This window comes from Mesoplodon mirus, assembly GCF_964341445.2.
Source record: "Mesoplodon mirus genome assembly, chromosome: 1".
NCBI classification, from domain to species: domain Eukaryota; kingdom Metazoa; phylum Chordata; class Mammalia; order Artiodactyla; family Ziphiidae; genus Mesoplodon; species Mesoplodon mirus.
Window position 1 is genome coordinate 162,517,883 of NC_138976.1, and position 6,024 is coordinate 162,523,906.

Consider the following 6,024-nt stretch of genomic DNA (forward strand, 5'->3'; position numbering starts at 1 on the left):
TCTGCAAAGAAAGGTGAGATGTAGGGAATCACAGAAAGTCGAGGGGAAAATAGGTCAATATATACATTGCTATATGGTGAACTAAACATTAGGCCAGCAACAATGGAGAGGACCTGACCCTTAGAAACTTACAAGTAAGCTGGAATCTTCAAAAGTTCAAATCTTTATAAGTAAAATATTTATTAAAATGAATAACCAAGTGTTTTAATTGACATCAGAAGATCAAAACAATAAACCCTGAGAACATAGAAAAAAAGATAAATAAAGATATGATCAGAACTTAATACAACAGAAAACGTATAAAATTCAGGTGATTTAGTAAGTCCAAAGAATCTTCTTTGAAAAGATTGAAAAGACACACTTTGATTAAGGAAAACAAAAACATAAGTATAGAATATACAGAAAGAATCAGGACAATGTTATAGCAGAGAATACATGAAATGCCAGTAAATTTGAACATTTCTGTAAAGTGAACCACTTCCTAGATCCTAAAGTTTACCAAACCTGACACAAGAGGAAATCATTTAAGGTCATCATGTCTGCCCTTGGCATTCTCAGAACGCCCTGGCCTCAGGATGCAGCCTCTGTAGTCCATGGTAACCTGCGGAGAGGGGTCGGGGCTGAGGGTGGTTGGAACTCTGGCCTCACTGAAGGAGTGGGTGTGGCCATCTCTGCTGTGACTGAACAAAGGGCAGGGGAGCAGGGGGCCCAGGGCAGGGCCCTCAGAGCACGGCAGGTCCAGTGGGGTGTCACAAGCATTTAGGCCCAGGCCACAGGGCGCCTTCTTTGTCTCCACAGCTGCCCAAACTCTCACCTTTCCACTCAGGCCGACCTCTTACTTGAAGTGTGTGTGGAACCTGTCCTCACAGTACACCTCGCTGCACAGCTAACCATAGGTCTGGGCATCGTAGCTTCCTGCCAGGTGACCGAAGTTCGCAGGCAGGTGTGTCCCAGGGACACATGCAAAGAGGCTCCTGCCCGGGCCACAGGCTGCCCACTGCCCCTGCCCCAGATCGGGGGTCGCCAATCAGCCCTGTCGGAGTCCCCTGCCTCTAGAGGGAGTATTGGACCAATACTTGTAGAAAACGGTGTCCTCGTGGGCAACTCATTGGAGGGACACAAATAAATCTTTGCCGTCTTTCTGCGGAAGCTTACGAGCGTTCACACCTAAGCGTCTTACAAGGTCAGCTGTTTAGCTAAACATGAGCTCATGATCTAAATTTACACAATAATGAAGAAATCAGCTACGAGGGGAGACAATAAGTAAAGACTATCAATACCAGAATTAGATTCCCAAGGCCATCCAGCAATTGTTGGAATAATCAGGTGCAAGGCAGAATATATACATAAAACTGGAACTGAAACAAGGAACAAGGATGTTTTCAAAGACTGGTAGGATCTCTAAAACATTTTTAAAGTACATGTCATTGATAAAGCTAAATACTCAAAGGTTGTGTAATACAACAGATTAAGCATTGAGAAGAGTGAAATTATGCTGTTTTGAAAACTATGGCAGGTGAGATTTTCTGCCTAATTATATAAGAAGATTTCTCTAAAAATACACTTTATTTCAATGACTTATTGGCTGTGAAATAAGTTAAGGGTATTTCAAATGGCTTGTCTGCAAAGAAAGGTGAGATGTAGGGAATCACAGAAAGTCGAGGGGAAAATAGGTCAATATATACATTGCTATATGGTGAACTAAACCTTAGGCCAGCAACAATGGAGAGGACCTGACCCTTAGAAACTTACAAGTAAGCTGGAATCTTCAAAAGTTCAAATCTTTATAAGTAAAATATTTATTAAAATGAATAACCAAGTGTTTTAATTGACATCAGAAGATCAAAACAATAAACCCTGAGAACATAGAAAAAAAGATAAATAAAGATATGATCAGAACTTAATACAACAGAAAACGTATAAAATTCAGGTGATTTAGTAAGTCCAAAGAATCTTCTTTGAAAAGATAGAAAAGACACACTTTGATTAAGGAAAACAAAAACATAAGTATAGAATATACAGAAAGAATCAGGACAATGTTATAGAAGAGAATACATGAAATGCCAGTAAATTTGAACATTTCTGTAAAGTGGACCATTTCCTAGCTCCTAAAGTTTACCAAACCTGACACAAGAGGAAATCATTTAAGGTCATCATGTCTGCCCTTGGCATTCTCGGAACGCCCTGGCCTCAGGATGCAGCCTCTGTAGTCCATGGTATCCTGCGGAGAGGGGGCGGGGCTGAGGGTGGTTGGAACTCTGCCCTCACTGAAGGAATGGGTGTGGCCATCTCTGCTGTGACTGAACAAAGGGCAGGGGAGCAGGGGGACCAGGGCAGGGCCCTCAGAGCACGGCAGGTCCAGTGGGGTGTCACAAGCATTTAGGCCCAGGCCAAAGGGCGCCTTCTTTGTCTCCACAGCTGCCCAAACTCTCACCTTTCCACTCAGGCCGACCTCTTACTTGAAGTGTGTGTGGAACCTGTCCTCACAGTACACCTCGCTGCACAGCTAACCATAGGTCTGGGCATCGTAGCTTCCTGCCAGGTGACCGAAGTTCGCAGTCAGATGTGTCCCAGGGACACATGCAAAGAGGCTCCTGCCCGGGCCACAGGCTGCCCACAGCCCCTGCCCCAGATCGGGGGCCGCCAATCAGCCCTGTTGGAGTCCCCTGCCTCTAGAGGGAGTATTGGACCAACACTTGTAGAAAACGGTGTCCTCGTGGGCAACTCATTGGAGGGACACAAATAAATCTTTGCCGTCTTTCTGCGGAAGCTTACGAGCGTTCACACCTAAGCGTCTTACAAGGTCAGCTGTTTAGCTAAACATGAGCTCATGATCTAAATTTACACAATAATGAAGAAATCAGCTACGAGGGGAGACAATCAGTAAAGACTATCAATACCAGAATTAGATTCCCAAGGCCATCCAGCAATTGTTGGAATAATCAGGTGCAAGGCAGAATATATACATAAAACTGGAACTGAAACAAGGAACAAGGATGTTTTCAAAGACTGGTAGGATCTCTAAAACATTTTTAAAGTACATGTCATTGATAAAGCTAAATACTCAAAGGTTGTGTAATACAACAGATTAAGCATTGAGAAGAGTGAAATTATGCTGTTTTGAAAACTATGGCAGGTGAGATTTTCTGCCTAATTATATAAGAAGATTTCTCTAAAAATACACATTATTTCAATGACTTATTGGCTGTGAAATAAGTTAAGGGTATTTCAAATGGCTTGTCTGCAAAGAAAGGTGAGATGTAGGGAATCACAGAAAGTCGAGGGGAAAATAGGTCAATATATACATTGCTATATGGTGAACTAAACCTTAGGCCAGCAACAATGGAGAGGACCTGACCCTTAGAAACTTCCAAGAACGCTGGAATCTTCAAAAGTTCAAATCTTTATAAGTAAAATATTTATTCAAATGAATAACCAAGTGTTTTAATTGACATCAGAAGATCAAAACAATAAACCCTGAGAACATAGAAAAAAGATAAATAAAGATATGAGCAGAACTTAATACAACAGAAAACGTATAAAATTGAGGTGATTTAGTAAGTCCAAAGAATCTTCTTTGAAAAGATTGAAAAGACACACTTTGATTAAGGAAAACAATAACATAAGTATAGAATATACAGAAAGAATCAGGACAATATTATAGCAGAAAATATATGAAATGCCAGTAAATTTGAACATTTCTGTAAAGTGGACCATTTCCTAGCTCCTAAAGTTTACCAAACCTGACACAAGAGGAAATCATTTAAGGTCATCATGTCTGCCCTTGGCATTCTCGGAACGCCCTGGCCTCAGGATGCAGCCTCTGTAGTCCATGGTAACCTGCGGAGAGGGGACGGGGCTGAGGGTGGTTGGAACTCTGCCCTCACTGAAGGAGTGGGTGTGGCCATCTCTGCTGTGACTGAACAAAGGGCAGGGGAGCAGGGGGCCCAGTGCAGGGCCCTCAGAGCACGGCAGGTCCAGTGGGGTGTCACAAGCATTTAGGCCCAGGCCAAAGGGCGCCTTCTTTGTCTGCACAGCTGCCCAAACTCTCACCTTTCCACTCAGGCCGACCTCTTACTTGAAGTGTGTGTGGAACCTGTCCTCACAGTACACCTCGCTGCACAGCTAACCATAGGTCTGGGCATCGTAGCTTCCTGCCAGGTGACCGAAGTTCGCAGGCAGATGTGTCCCAGGGACACATGCAAAGAGGCTCCTGCCCGGGCCACAGGCTGCCCACTGCCCCTGCCCCAGATCGGGGGCCGCCAATCAGCCCTGTCGGAGTCCCCTTCCTCTAGAGGGAGTATTGGACCAACACTTGTAGAAAACGGTGTCCTCGTGGGCAACTCATTGGAGGGACACAAATAAATCTTTGCCGTCTTTCTGCGGAAGCTTACGAGCGTTCACACCTAAGCGTCTTACAAGGTCAGCTGTTTAGCTAAACATGAGCTCATGATCTAAATTTACACAATAATGAAGAAATCAGCTACGAGGGGAGACAATCAGTAAAGACTATCAATACCAGAATTAGATTCCCAAGGCCATCCATCAATTGTTGGAATAATCAGGTGCAAGGCAGAATATATACATAAAACTGGAACTGAAACAAGGAACAAGGATGTTTTCAAAGACTGGTAGGATCTCTAAAACATTTTTAAAGTACATGTCATTGATAAAGCTAAATAGTCAAAGGTTGTGTAATACAACAGATTAAGCATTGAGAAGAGTGAAATTATGCTGTTTTGAAAACTATGGCAGGTGAGATTTTCTGCCTAATTATATAAGAAGATTTCTCTAAAAATACACATTATTTCAATGACTTATTGGCTGTGAAATAAGTTAAGGGTATTTCAAATGGCTTGTCTGCAAAGAAAGGTGAGATGTAGGGAATCACAGAAAGTCGAGGGGAAAATAGGTCAATATATACATTGCTATATGGTGAACTAAACATTAGGCCAGCAACAATGGAGAGGACCTGACCCTTAGAAACTTACAAGTAAGCTGGAATCTTCAAAAGTTCAAATCTTTATAAGTAAAATATTTATTAAAATGAATAACCAAGTGTTTTAATTGACATCAGAAGATCAAAACAATAAACCCTGAGAACATAGAAAAAAAGATAAATAAAGATATGATCAGAACTTAATACAACAGAAAACGTATAAAATTCAGGTGATTTAGTAAGTCCAAAGAATCTTCTTTGAAAAGATTGAAAAGACACACTTTGATTAAGGAAAACAAAAACATAAGTATAGAATATACAGAAAGAATCAGGACAATGTTATAGCAGAGAATACATGAAATGCCAGTAAATTTGAACATTTCTGTAAAGTGAACCACTTCCTAGATCCTAAAGTTTACCAAACCTGACACAAGAGGAAATCATTTAAGGTCATCATGTCTGCCCTTGGCATTCTCAGAACGCCCTGGCCTCAGGATGCAGCCTCTGTAGTCCATGGTAACCTGCGGAGAGGGGTCGGGGCTGAGGGTGGTTGGAACTCTGGCCTCACTGAAGGAGTGGGTGTGGCCATCTCTGCTGTGACTGAACAAAGGGCAGGGGAGCAGGGGGCCCAGGGCAGGGCCCTCAGAGCACGGCAGGTCCAGTGGGGTGTCACAAGCATTTAGGCCCAGGCCACAGGGCGCCTTCTTTGTCTCCACAGCTGCCCAAACTCTCACCTTTCCACTCAGGCCGACCTCTTACTTGAAGTGTGTGTGGAACCTGTCCTCACAGTACACCTCGCTGCACAGCTAACCATAGGTCTGGGCATCGTAGCTTCCTGCCAGGTGACCGAAGTTCGCAGGCAGGTGTGTCCCAGGGACACATGCAAAGAGGCTCCTGCCCGGGCCACAGGCTGCCCACTGCCCCTGCCCCAGATCGGGGGTCGCCAATCAGCCCTGTCGGAGTCCCCTGCCTCTAGAGGGAGTATTGGACCAATACTTGTAGAAAACGGTGTCCTCGTGGGCAACTCATTGGAGGGACACAAATAAATCTTTGCCGTCTTTCTGCGGAAGCTTACGAGCGTTCAC